Raw genomic sequence first — 14,101 nt, 5'->3', positions numbered from 1 at the left:
GAGGGGAAGAGAAGAGAAACGAGGTTGATAGAGGGTAAAAACACCCCAAACGAATATCCTTCCGCCTCTCGGGCTCAGAGAGGACCTTAAAACAGCATTTTATACCGTGTTTGGGCCGTCTTGTTCCCCCCGGCGGTATCCTCACCGGTCAGTGCAACCCCGCGGAGCTGGGGGATGGTTGGGTCCAGGCGCGCAACGTTCCTGGGCGAGGCCGGGCGCTCCGCAATCGCGGCGCGTTGGTGGTATAGTGGTTAGCATAGCTGCCTTCCAAGCAGTTGACCCGGGTTCGATTCCCGGCCAACGCAGCAACCAATATTTTTGCAGTGATTTTTTTTCCCTCCCCTCTCCCCAGATCTCAGATTAATTCAGACCATTTCTCTGTGTGAAACGCGCTGTTTGGCTGGGGTTTTTTTTCCAGATCCGAATCCCGGCGCTCACCAGCCATCCGCTCAGGGAATACAAGCTACTGCCTTTGCTGTGCGGCACAGGCTGCCTTTATTCTTCTCCCAGCTCGCAGCCCGGGCGAAACGCCGGGAGGGCGGGTTAGAAGGGAAAAAATAAAAAGAAAAGGCAAAAAAAAAGCCCAAAACAAGGTGTTTCCGCCCGGGATCGAACCGGGGACCTTTCGCGTGTGAGGCGAACGTGATAACCGCTACACTACGGAAACTCGCGCTGGCCACCTTTTTCGCGCGGTGCCCCATGTTTCCGCGCGCGGCGGCCGCGCGAGCCCGAGCGACCGTTAGGGCGACGGCGGGGCCGTCTCTGTCCCTCAGCGCCAACCGGGGGCACTTTATAGTGACCCCAACGCTAGGAAACGCCGTGGCGGTTTCAAAGTGATTAGTGTGAATGGCTAATTACCGCTTCCCGGGTCCTGCCGCCTCAGAGGGCGGCTGAGGCGGAGGTGGCTGTCGTGCGCCGTGGGCAGCCGTGCTGAGGTGGCCGGCGGCGCTTCCGGTGGTGTTTCCCCTCAGAAGGGCCTTGAAAAAAAGAAAAGGCTTGAAAGGACCCTGCAGGCCGGGAAAGCCCGGCCACGCGAGCCAAAGGGGCCTCCGGAGCCCGGCTTGAAACCCCAGAGAAAGGCCGCAGAGCCGCCGGCAGGCCCCGTGCGGCCTGCACCCTCCGGGCCCCGGCCTCCCCCGGGCCCAGCCCAAGGCGGCCGTGTGGGGCCCGGGCCCAGGCCGGGGAGGGCGGGATGTGCCGCGCTCGGGCCGCTCGGGAACAAGCGGCTCCTCTTCCCCGCGCGGCTGCCGCCAGATGTCGGTAGAATAGTGGCGACGGGAGCGGATCTCCCTCTGGAGCTGCTCGGCAGGGAGGGAGAGGATCCAGGCGGGGCACAGATGCTCCCAGAGCGCTGGCCTTGGGCTTCTGAGCAACAGGAAAAGATCCTTGACGGTTGCCCTCCGCGGCAGAGACGTTTACCCTCCTCCCTGCGAGTGCAGCTCCTCTAATGCCCCAGGGGCCAAACTCTGCTCCCACGTCAGCTGCATCTCTCCAAGGCGGTGGGAGCTGTGCAAGAGGATGGGACGCGGCAGGGGTTTCGGGGACGTGACGCCAACACTCACAGCGTATTGAGTTTCCCATTGCCAGGGTTTTGGTTAAAGTCCCTGTTGCCAAGCCCACGGGGTTCTAGGGATATGCCAGTTCCTCATCTTTTATTTTGGCGCAGTGTTAGCTTGTACGCTCCCATGGCAGTCGTCCTTCTTTTCATGTAACCTCAGCCCTTGGAATCAGGTGGCGATGTGAGAACTTCATTTTTCCTGTTTTGTTTTGTTTATTAAAGTGTGTTTTATGCTTCGCTGGCTGCAGAGAAAAGCTTAGAAGGGAGAAATTAATCATAAATCCAAAAGAAAGCTAAAAGAATTGCAGTTGCTTTGAATTTTGTGATTTTGAAGCTAATCTCTTGGTATGGGCCTAAAAGGGGCATAGAAGAGGCTGTCTCAGGTCTTTTACCTCCAGGACTTGCCAGTACTTTAGTCTGATTTGACTTACAGTAAGGATTAGAAAGTAACGTTAAAGTCCAGAATAATCCTGAAGCCTTGGGACTTGTTTGCTTCGCATTGCTGTTAAATATCCTGATGTTGCACCCCTTTCCCTGCAGCTGGCAGAGTCTGCAGGAGAGGACTGTGGCAGCAGCCTTTGCCTTGTGCATCTCCTTAGCACGCTGGGGCAAGCCTAAGCAATGGGGTGGGGAGAAGGTCTTCTCCCTAGAGCAGGAGCAAGTGGAGCTGTAGTGGCCTAAAACTGTCAATGGAAAGATTCAAATACTTTTGTTTTCTCCCACAGACTTCTTTCACTTCCGTGAAAGAATCAGTGGAGAAAGGAGAGGTGCGGACCAGACAGCCCTGGAGGAAACTATTGGAAAGTACCTGTGTGGGAGGCAGAGGCAGAAATTCGTGCTGCTGGTGTTGACTCCCAAACCTACATAGGTAAGAGATGCTGCAGTGGTCCCTTGTTAAGGCTGTGTTGGACTCTGGTAGCCTGGGTGACAACAGGTGACTTCAGTGTCCCTCGGTTGCTCCTGAGCACAGTTTGCAGACACAGCCAGGATGCACAGTGAGTCTGGGTTTGCAAGGGACTCTCCCCACTGAGACACAGTGCAAACGAGTCCTGGCCTCTGGATCCTTCTTGCAGGGAAGCTGTGGCATCGGGAGCTCAGACAAAGCTCCTTCTTCCGGCCGGTTGCCACTTGCTGGAATGGCTCCCGGGGACTGTCTCACTTTTCTCATAAAGGTCGATTGTCCGTGACTGCTCAGACTTGTGCTCAGGAGGATGAAGAGGCTGGCAGCATTTCAGTCCCCCCTCCAGCCCCTGACCTATCCCACTTCCTCTCCTCCCAAGACTCACAACCCTGCTGGCACTGCTCGCGTGTGACAGTCCCCTCTGCTTCACCCCCTCCACAAGGGCAATCTCCAGAGCTCTGGGAAGCACTGTCACATAAATACTCAGGAAGAAGAAAGCAGGGGCTTCTTTGGAGGTGAAGGATGGTTATTCTCTACTATTATCACCAGCATCTGCCCTTTCTGAACAAATGAGCCCTCCCCCAGCCAGCCCTTTCACCAGTGAGCTGAACGTGGCCATGCTCTGCTTTGTTTGTCTGACATGCTGCAATGGCGGCAAAGTCCCGTTCTCCCCCTTTTTCCCTCCGCTCCCGGAAGAGCCCGCGTGGCTGTCACAAGCGAGGGGAGCTCGGAGCACCGTCGAGCAGGGGAGCTGACAATCAGGGCTGGGAGACAACGCCGCCCGCACAATACCCCCCCAATTAGCCATTCATTTGCGCTACCTCTGAAATGGGGAGCACAGCCCTTGTGCTGGGAGATAAAACAAGAACGGCTTCAATAGCACTGATTTAAATTAGGTCAGGCTAGCTTTTGTGTGGCGGGGACTGCACAATAGCCGTCACACGACTGTGGAGGGGAGCAGCATAAAGGAAAGGAGGCCAAGCGAGTGGCACAGATGCTGGGAGTTGGTGGGTGCTGGGAGATGAGGGGTGTAGGAACTAGGAACGGGGGTGAGAGCGGAGGGGCAGCCGCTACAACCAGCACATAATGCTAATACATAAAAGGGGCCACATGGTCTGCAGGGAACAGAGGGGTTAAATAGTGGCTGTGTAGAAAAGAAACATCACCTTGTTCTGCCATAGCAAGGGGCAGGAGAGCAGAGCCATCTGCATCCTTGAGAAGCTGGTCTTTAATCATAACTGGTTATGGGGCAAAGGGGTGACAATGATGTTGACCCATGACGTCCTCCCTGAGCGCTAGCACAAGCCTTGTCCGTCATACAGAGTGGAAGGGGGACGGTGCTGCCTGGAGTGTGCAATTCCTTTCCCTCAGAAGTTCACCTAAAGGTCCGTACCCAGCCCGAACACCTGATGGGCTGTGAAATCCCACACGCAGCTCTTTGTCCGTTGGTGGGTTTGGGGCAAAATCAGCAGCTCCTTCAACACGATCTCTTAACCCAGGCTCTCAAAGACATCTAAGTGTCTGACAGCCTTCAGAGAGAGATCCTGGAGACAGTTGCCCAGGAGAATAAGGGCACTGGAAGCTAGTCCCAGTTTTCACCCCAGTATCATTAATATTAGTACTGGTGTTATTACAATAGTTATGCAGATGTTCATGTTTATCTGGCAGTGGGAGAACATGAGAGCAGCATGCTTTATTTAGAGATAACAGTGTGCTCAAAGCTATCAATAAGAGCCTGATCTTTTCAGGCTGGGCTGAGCAAGCTGTTGTCGTGATCTAAATGAGCTTATGCAGGTAAGTCCATATGCAAAGGAAGGTCAGGGAAGTTTCAAAGCAAGAGTTCACCCCTGTAAGTATCCGAGGCAAAAACATCTCTCTCTGAATTGTCTTTCATGACCCAGATTGGACTCCTACAGGTAACACTTAGCTACAGATGGCCAAAGAACTACTGATGGGAGAAAATATGGATGTGGAAAAGAGATGAGAAACAAAATCAACCATTTAATATGGTGTTCCTCAGCCTTTTTTGAATTAAAGAACAGCCTGATGTTCTTTGGCAGTTGCACAGAGGAGTGATAAACAAAGACAGTACTTATCATTTAAGCAAAATGTTTATTGTATTACAAAGTCAAAATTTTCAAGCATTACTGATAATAAAAGAGTGGGTGATCCAAAGAACTGACTGTATGTGCCCACCAGTGCCAAAGGGAGAAAACTAGGTTAAACTTTGAATGATCAGTTATTCTTATTTCCCTCCATTTGTTTGTTCACATGTAAATGACCTTTTTAAAAACGCAGGTAAACTTGCAGTCATTCTGTGGGCCATCTTCTGCCCGCCAGTGGCCCATGCAGGTCACAAGCTGATTTAAACATACAACTTCCTACACGTGTACACAGACAGTAGAATATTCAGTGGCGAGAAGACGATATTGGAAAGACACAGACTAAAAATAAGTTGTTCTTTTTTAACAGTCAGTGTTGTTAAGACCTGAAATAGTGATTGCCCTAGGGAGGTGGCCCTGAAGGCATCGAGCCAAAATGAGACGTTGCTAAAAGGTACGCTCGAGTTCAGCCAGATGGTCAGAGTTGACGCATGAAGTGCAAAGTGAAATTATCAACCCGGTTATGTAGGAAGCCAATCTGCAGCAACCATAATAGTCCTGATTTCTCTCAAACTACAAATATATGGTTGCCAGTTTTCACTGCTTTGCTGATTTGCTTTGGAGGATTTTTCTTAAAGCCTTTTAGCTATGAGAACACATCAAAGTCCCACTTTCTGTTTTATTTTGTTTTACTTTCTAAAGATCCTGTCCACACTGCAGTGAAGGGTGGAGGTGCCTAGATAACCAAAAGCAGTTTAGCAGTGGCAGCACAAACCTCCGTACTAGCTGATGAATTCTGCTCCCCTGCTCTGCTTGGTTGTTGCTACCCCTAGTGTCTCTCCCTGCACATAGTGCAAAACAGAGAAAGAAAGGCAAGGCTCCAGCTCCTTTGGAAAACTTACAGATGTGATCCCTGTGGGTTACAAACAAGAAGACGTAAAAATTATATATAATCATCTTAATAGTATGCACATCCGTATATATAAATAAATCGGAACTATCCAAATAGGTATATATAGCTAGATACCATCATTTCAAGCAAATGGCATGGTCTAGGATGTTTCTGAGTTATGATTTTATAACTCCTGATATTGCATAGATGGAATCTATAACCTGAAATGCTCATTTGAGTCCCTCAGCTCTCCAGCAACCCAAAAGCCACTGTGGAAACAAGCATGTTTTGCAAAAGGCGGGTTTATTCCCTGGATATTTATTTGATGGTTTGGGTTGGGGTATTTTTTGAGGGCTTTTTTATTTGTTTTGTTTATTTCTTCTTCTTTTATCAGCTCCAGCTGAGACAGGAGAGGGTGGGAGGAGGGTTTTGTTCCTCTGGAGATAACAGGAGGCTGTGTCTGTGCAGCCATGGTGACAAGATCCAGGGCGCTTTCTGGCTTCCAAGCAATTTGCTCCCCACCCCTGGCTCCCAAGTAAAAGTGGGGCAGAGAGAGAGGAGCTTTTGTTTCTCAAGTGCTTCAGCTGTTGCTACTAATTAAGCAAAGAGCTCTAGTGCCTTCCCACCTCCCAAGCCTAAGGAGGGTCTAGCTGGGGCGAAAGGAGAGTCAAGAGGCTGTGCTGCTGCTTCTCAGCGCCCAGCTCCTGCTATAAAACACTTCTGTTTCATCCCTGCTCTGCCGCAGCCTTGCTGGGTGACCTGTGGCTAACCTATGCCGCAGGTTCCCTGGCTGCAGCAGGGAAGAAATGAGAGAGGCCAAGCTCAGCACGAGGCCAGATGGAAACTACCACACTGCTGTTCAAGGTGTTATTATCGGTTTAATGCAATATGTTCCCAGCTTCCCAGACATGCTGACTAGCACCAGATTGCTCTTTCCTTCTCCAGCCTTCGCCTGGATGTCATTCCCTTCTCTCTCAGAGATGCCAGCCCCTTCCCCGAGCTTTAACAGCATTACTCCAGCCTCCCCAGCGTGTCTCTCCTTAACCCCCTCCAGTGTCACCAGAATGTGCTGGAGGAGCCAGACGAACTGTCAGCAACCAGGTATCTGGCAAATGGCCTTTGCGTGGGGTGGACGCACTTTTTGGGCAAAGAGAGCAGGGTGGGTAGAAGGCAGTTAGTGACAGATGTGAGGGCTGCGGGGGAACTACGTGGCCTCTGCCCAGTTCTGCATCAAGGAACAAACACGGTACCAAAGCATTGCACACGTGGGAGTGACTGCAGATATGAAAAGAAGATGGAGATGTGCAGAGAGAAGGAAAATTAATTTATGGAACAGGAATGCTGCAGGCATCTGATAGCCCATGGAAGCCAGGTCCAAGCCCTGGCTCTGCTCTGCAGGATGCCCAGTCTCTAATGACTGCAGTAAAAATCAAAGTCCTGGCTGCTCCCCTGTGCCTCTGCTCCCATCAAACTCCTCTGGATATCCTGAGCCCAGGATCTTGCGGGGAGAAATTTAGGGCCTCATTCAGGAACAGATGGTCCCCTCTTGGGCCCCATCTGCCTGGCAACACTGGAGCAGTTGGTCTCTGCAGTGCTGAGCAGAATCTTGTTTGCTTTCCCCTCATGTCAGCAAGGTAATATGGAGGGAAATTCAGCCCTGCTGTTACAGGCCAAGCTTTCCAGGAGTGTCCAGCAGCTCAAAGGTGTAAGAGTGTAACCCAAGAGCCATGTCTGTAACAGCCAGGCAGCGTGGGGTCAGCCAGCCCTGATCTGAGACAAAGTCCAGCTGAGAACAGGGCTGTAGTTGCAAGGGGTCAGGAGATTAGTTGGGAAGCCCTTGATTCACATGCAGGATGAAAGTACATGGGCTAAAGGAGAAATCTGGAATAAAGTTTCACAAGGGACAGCCTTCAGGAGAGGTGCCAGGAGCAATAGGCATGTGAACCTCATGTGCGATGAACTGCTTCATGCTCGAACTGCTGAGGAACACATGATTTATTTCCTGGAGGTATTTGGTAGCGACCTTACCTGGAGCTATCGAGGCAAGTTCTAAGTGTGCCTTCACAGTTCCTGAATTGAGGGAGGAGGAAGGGGGATGACATGGTAGCAGCCTGCCATCTAAGACCCAGAAAGTATGATTTTCAGGGTGTCCTGGTCACCTGGAAATCCTCGTGAGCTCAGCTGGTGCTTACACAGCCTTAGTGTTTCTAGCCAGGCAGAAAGCTAGTGGCTGCTCTGGAAAAGTTCAGTTAACCCTGGAAATCTCTAGTAGAAATTCTTGTCAGCAGGAAAACCGGGGCCTAAGTGGGTCCGAGTGCTGGCCCCTTCCCTCACCCCACACTGTGGAGCTTTCAAAGACAAGGCTGGCTGGGCAGAAGTGGTTGAAGAGGTGGACCATTGCCTCGCAGCTGCTCCTTCTGTCCCAGCTCAAGGCATAAACAGGAATCCATCCACCAGGACTGTGGAGAAGCGTCTCTAGACAGTATTAAGTACGCACAAAAATAGCAAGCGAGCCCAGCTTCCCCTTTAGCAGCACAGGCTGAGATTGCTGCAGCATGGCTGATAAAGGAACTCTACTTATTCTTTTCTGGGCTCAGATACTGAAGCCCAGGAGATGAGGCATCAAGGACTGCAGAGGATATCATGCATCCGTGCACTAGCACATGTTTTCCAGAGACCTTGGCCCCAGAAGTCGGGCTGGTGAGGTCCTGCTCTCCTAGGTCGCCAGGTTAGGCAGGCAGTGCTCTAATGGTGCTCGATGAGCAGAGGGCACGGAGCATTACTTTATCCCCTCCCCTGAGGGTTCCCGTCCGTCGAGGCGCTGGCGCAGGATGCTGCCTCTGTCAGCTCTGCAGTAATCAGCCCAGAGGCAGGAAGTGGAAACTTTCTGGTTGTAGCCACTTAGTTTCATTAGAGGCATCAAAAAAGAAAACAAGCCTCAGGTGGGGCAGAGAGGCAGAGACATGCAGGGGGTGGGGGAGAGGGGATTTGCAGCTCTGTTTTACATGGCAGTTAGCAGGTGAGCTTCAGCTAAGAACTGGAGAAGAGATGTAGGAAAGCTGCAGAGACAGGCTAAAGCTAGGGCCTGTCACCCATGTTGTTCAAAGAGCTGTCAGAAGATCACACAGCTGCATTTGTAAAACTTTCTGCTCTATATGTGTTTTACTAGACCAGGAATAGGACTGAAAAGAAGTCCTGTCCTGCTGGCGTTTGGCTCCCTCCCTGCTCCACATCCCTTTTGAAAGAGGTTTGTCTGGAAATTGTATCCCATTCCCAGTTCCAGGACTTAACTGTTCTTATCACTGCAAAGAATTTTCCCAAATGCCTAGCCTAAGTTTTCCGTGTTCAACATGAACATGATACTGTTCAGAGGCAGAATATTAATATATTACACACATAAAAAGGATACATACAATACATAAATACATACAATAATAATGTATTGATTTCAGTGAAGCAGCTCAATGGAGAGGGGTCTGTCCTGGCTTGCTCCATTGCTTGTGTGCCCCAAGAGAATCTTTTGTGTTAGACTAAATGCCTTTGTAAGCGCCTCTAAGCTTTGCACTCGCTGTGACCCATTCTGCCTAGACACAGAAACAGGCAGGGCACAGGATCAGGCCTGTAATCACATTTCCTTTTGGCGGTAGGTATTTTATCAGCCTCGGTCTCCCTGGGCAGTGTGAGCGATGTGACCATCTGGCTCTCCTGAGCCGAGTTCATCACCCAGCCGGGCAGTTGTTCTTCCACCAGTAGCTGCCCTCTAGCCCTTGCCTCCCATTTCATTCATGCCTTCAATCCTCACCCAAGAGCAGAACTGAATTCAGCTGCACATCTCCTAAGCCCTATTTCCCTGCTAAGTTTTTTTATTAAGCCATCCCAAATAAAGCAACACGTGCACACCAGTGACTTTGGGAGTGGGACAGAACTGTGCACATCTGGAAGGCAGGTAGTGGTTGGGGGAAGGGGGAGTTGCTGGCTGGCCAGAAGCAGCAGCTGGGATCTTGAATCAGGAAGACAGGATCAATCATTTGATGACAGTCTCTTGTGACTAATCCTTCCACACAACGTCTCCAGAGCCGAATCCTGTATCCAGCTCCCCTTCCTCTGTGGGTTCCTGCATCTCTGCCCTCCAGTTGGAAGAAGGGTCTCTTTGGCTAGGAGAGGATCGCAAGTGTTAGCAGGACGCCTCAAGGCCAACATTTGCATCTCTAGTTCTCACTGCCTCTGCAACAGCTTTCCATAACTTTGAAGAGGAGAGCTGATGGTTTGACAATGGTCACAGCAGAGCTGTGAATTATTGAACGAGTAGTTAATACTGCAGGGCTCAGAGAGGGGTTGTTAAATACTGCACTTCTGGATTTGGCTCCTGTTTCCACCAGTGACCCTGGCCAGATCCTCTTGCCTCTCTGTATTTCCGTTTGTTCTGTGGGAAAGCAGGGATCTACAGTTAGGGAGCTGCAGCCATTTGGGTAGGTAAGGCAGGAAAAAGTGACCCAAGAGGCCCCAGAGGAACAGATCCCAGATTCCTGAAATCCCAGTCATTAAAAAGTGTTCCCTGTTGTCTGTGTCTGTTTTGAGGATGCAGATGTTCTTTTATTATTCCCACATGGATGAGCAGTTGTTTTTATACAAGCTGCTGTCCGCGAGCTTTGCATCTTCCTATAACCAGAAGGGTTTGTTTGTTAGCCCTGGAGTTTTCAGCAGAAATAATCCTGCTTGGGGACACCTGCACCATTCTGTAGTGAGCTCTGCCCTGAGACAGAGTGGGGCTTGGACAGGGAGCCCAGTCAGCCAGGAGATGGAGCAGCTTGCCTCCTCAGCATGGTGCAAGCGGGGGACTAAGGAGAGAAAGCCTGAGCCCTTAGCAGAGCTCTTCTCTTTGATGAAGCAGATGTGACTGCTTTTTTATTCCGGAGCTGCTGTTTGTTTGAAAAGAAGCAAAAAGGCTCAGAGATTTGTGGCTCAGGGCTGGGACATGGGGCCTTTCATTTTCTTCAAGGACTCTCAAGGAAGGTCTTGTTGTACCTGCTCGGAATTCATTCTACCAACATTGAAACATTCAATCCCCTGTCTGATCACAGGGTCCCCATCCCAGAGCTCAAGAGATGCTTCCTCTTTCCTTTCTTCTGTCTGGGACAATTGATACCCAGGGACTGACCTGAGCCAGGGCAAAGCTCAAATCAACAGCCAGGACCTGTCTCTAATGAAGGCTACACTGGTCTGGCTTGGAGCCCCCACGAAACTGATTCTCCGAGTCTTCCTGCAGCAGCGGCAGGCTGGCAGCTTCGTCCCGTTCCCCGGTGCACATCCCTGTCCCCCAGCCCTAGGATCCCCTCTGTGCCTCATCAGCAGAAAGTGCTGTTCTGTTTGGGGCTACCTCAGAGCTGCTGGCACAACAAAGCTGTTTTGTTTTTGGCTGAGCACTCGGCATCTGAGCTCTCATGTGGTTGGAGCCCATTTTTTTTGCAAGAATGAAAACGGTGGATTAATGAGCTGCTTGTGGCTAATGTGCAGGGTTTCTCAGAACTGGTGCTATTAGAGCCCAGCGTCATATAGGAGGTAAATGGCAGCACATGGTGAATAAAGCAGTGATATAATAGGTTTAAGTAGTCCATTTCCCTTTAGAGTGTTACTGATAACATGCCCAAATGCATACAAGACCATTACCTTAATGAATAAGACCACTCTCTGGCAGAGCACATACTGCGGCTCCTCACAAGGGGTTTATTTTTTTATCATTTTCATCCCAAAAAAGGCTTGGGTGTTTGAGTTGGAGTGGGTGCAGGGAGAGCAGGACAGAGAGAGAGGGGAAGAGGAGAGCAGAACAGAAGGAATATGGATGAGGAGAAATGAGAATAGAAGGGAAGGAGGAATGAAGGAGGGACATAAATAAACGCAGAGCAGGCATGTTATGGTTTGGACCAGTATGGTCTCCAGGATTCTCCATGAGAGGGACATGTACCTACACACGCAGAACAATTATCAGTCATTTGATCTTATATGTTGGAAGGGACACATCTTTCCTGTGGAAGCATCACTGTCCTCTAACAGAAGCAAAATGCTACAAAACATGTAGATACCAATGGGCCAAGGCTTGCTATTCTCTGTCTTGGCTCTACAATGTCCAGACGTTGGCATTTGCCTCTGGTAGCCCCAGTCAGATCAGTGTTAGTATCAGTTTGTGGTAACTCAGCCCACATCAGTGGAGTTTCTCTGGATTTAACCTCTCTGATCAGCACCATGAGACACTAGTGCTCACTAATTGTCAGCCTGATTCTGCACTAGTTAAGTGACTCTCTGCTTGCTGGAGATACTTCACTCTGACACCACTGCATATGAGAGCAGAATTTGCCCCTACACTTTTCCTCATATGCAGTTTACTTTTCTCCTGGGAAGGGCAGGTAGGCATTTCCTGAGAATATGTTTTCTGGATTTGTTTCTCATAAATGTGGTGGGACCTGAATCTGACTGTCTTCTTACACAGCGATGTGTACTCTTGTGCTGTGTAAAACTTTGTTTTCTCCACTGTTTTCTGGAATCTCTCTACAGAGGAGATACTGGGGTCAAATCCAGTGCCAAATGATCCCAAATTAGCTGTTTGGAATTCACCATATGAGGCAAGTTCTACAGAGGTGCAATTCTGTTAGTCTGCGTGGCAAAAACATCTTTCTTGCAGCAGAATAAATGAGATGGGAATCACTAGAGTTCCTAAATGACTGTTTATAAAGATCCCTCTGAAATCCTAAAACAATAATTAACAGTATGTTTAGGAACAAGAACATGATCAGACTGATCCGCAGCAGAGGTGCCCCATCCCAGTATCCCATCTCTGATAGCAGCTAGAGGAGGATGCTTAGGACACTATACAAGGATAGATATAAAGAATAAGGCTTCTTCTAGCTCTAGCTTTGTAGCTTCCAGCAATCTGCAAGGACTGCCTGGATGTTGCATCCAGACTATTAAGTTTAATCGCCACTGATAGACCAAACCTCCATAAACTTGTCTAAAACCTCTTGAACCTATTTATACTTTCAGTCTACACAGTATCCTGTGGCAAATGAGCTTCAAAATTTAATTATGTGCTATGTGAAAAAGCACTTCTTTTTGTTTGTTTTAAACTTGCTTCCTGGTAATTTCACTGGAGCACCAACTTGTCGTATTGTGAGAAACAGCATTTAAAATATCTAAAGGACGTAGAATCCTAGATTTTATTGGAAGGTCATGTGATTTTGACTTCTAAGTGTTAAAGACACTTTTGAAAATGGAACACGAGATCTACTTTAATGCTTATGAAAATATTGCTTCCAATAATCTGGTTTGCTGGTTTGTTTTTATTTATTTTATTTTTTCTTTTAGCCTCTGCTCACAAGCTGCTCTAGCCCCTGAAAGATCCAGTTCTCAAGCTTCTTGTTTACTCAGTTAGCATGGGCTTTATTTTTTCAATATTTTCCTTTTAGCTGCTTCAGCAGCTGAGAGTCTGTTACTTGAGACACGAGCACAAACTCAGCCAAGCACAGGCGAGTTTGTCTGAATGACCTCTTTCTCCTCATTATATTTCTGATGCTCTTGATGTCACAAGTTCAAGTACAGGCACATGGGGTTTAGTACAACACAGAGATAAAGCTACTGAGATAGAGACATCCACACTGTCCCCCGAGGCATGAACATACTCTGCCGCTACTCAATTGTGCCTTCTGCAGACACCTCATTAAAAGTGGGTTCATTACACATAAGCATACCCTTGTACTTTTACAGGCATGCATGCTCACAAATGTAATTTGAACACACTGAAAGATAGCTCACACTGACACAAATATGTCTGAGTCCTTGCTTACATTTACACAGAGACCTTGCATCTTAAAAGCAATTGTTCATTTGTATCCTTTTCTGCCCTATGTGGAGTTGTGTAGTCATGTTTGCATTACCTCACACTGTCATACGTGCAGTTTTGAACATGTCTCCCCTTGCCTAAGCCTTTGAGCTCTGTCCAAATAATATTTTTTCTGTTTGGAACACCTCCTGTATCAAAAGCTGGTATCAAAAGTTCTGGTGTGGTGTAAAACTGAGTTAACCGGCAGAGGAACCAGACCCTTCGAATCCTTTTCTTTCCAGCTGGATTCAGTTTGCTCCGGGAAGCCATTCACATCTTACACTCTTGCAGACACATGTTCTAGTCTGGAAGATTAGATAAAAGATGCTGGATAAGCATCTCCCAAAAGCACTTTGTTCCAGAGAGGTAGCAAGGGTGCAATCCTTTTCTGGAAAAAAGGAGGAGGAGTAAGATTTAACAGTAGATTTTGAAAGGTAAGCAGTGCATGGAAACAGAGCATGTTTGAGACATGTTTCCCTGAGTGTTCTTGTCCTTCAGCAGCTCAAACCATTGTGCCAGCAAGGATAAATCAGTATTGCTGTACAAAAATCAGCTGAATGAAACTGGCTTTCCCCAGTCGAGGATCAGGTGTGTGAGATCTGTATGGCAGGTCTCCTGGCACAGCGTTAGCAGCCTCGGGAGTCTGCTTGCTGCTAATGCTCACCCCATGGCTAACAGAACTGGGGCAGCATGAGCAGCCTTGCAAAGCTGCTGTTAGAACACGCAGTACCGATACACGCGCCCTGCCCGTCTTCTCCATCATGGTGAAAGGGAAAAG

At 49.0% G+C, this 14,101-nt stretch overlaps 2 non-coding genes across 2 annotated transcripts; one reads left to right on the top strand and one right to left on the bottom strand.

Annotated features, from left to right (window-relative positions):
* Positions 1–233: 233 nt before the first annotated feature.
* On the top strand, positions 234–305 carry TRNAG-UCC (transfer RNA glycine (anticodon UCC)). The gene has a single exon. It is a non-coding gene; the product is annotated as a tRNA-Gly (tRNA).
* A 289-nt stretch (positions 306–594) lies between these two features.
* Positions 595–667, bottom strand: TRNAV-CAC (transfer RNA valine (anticodon CAC)). The gene has a single exon. It is a non-coding gene; the product is annotated as a tRNA-Val (tRNA).
* Positions 668–14,101: the final 13,434 nt, after the last annotated feature.

Source organism: Dromaius novaehollandiae, chromosome 25 (genome assembly GCF_036370855.1).
Source record: "Dromaius novaehollandiae isolate bDroNov1 chromosome 25, bDroNov1.hap1, whole genome shotgun sequence".
Classification (NCBI taxonomy): domain Eukaryota; kingdom Metazoa; phylum Chordata; class Aves; order Casuariiformes; family Dromaiidae; genus Dromaius; species Dromaius novaehollandiae.
This window is presented reverse-complemented; position numbering and strand designations above follow the sequence as displayed.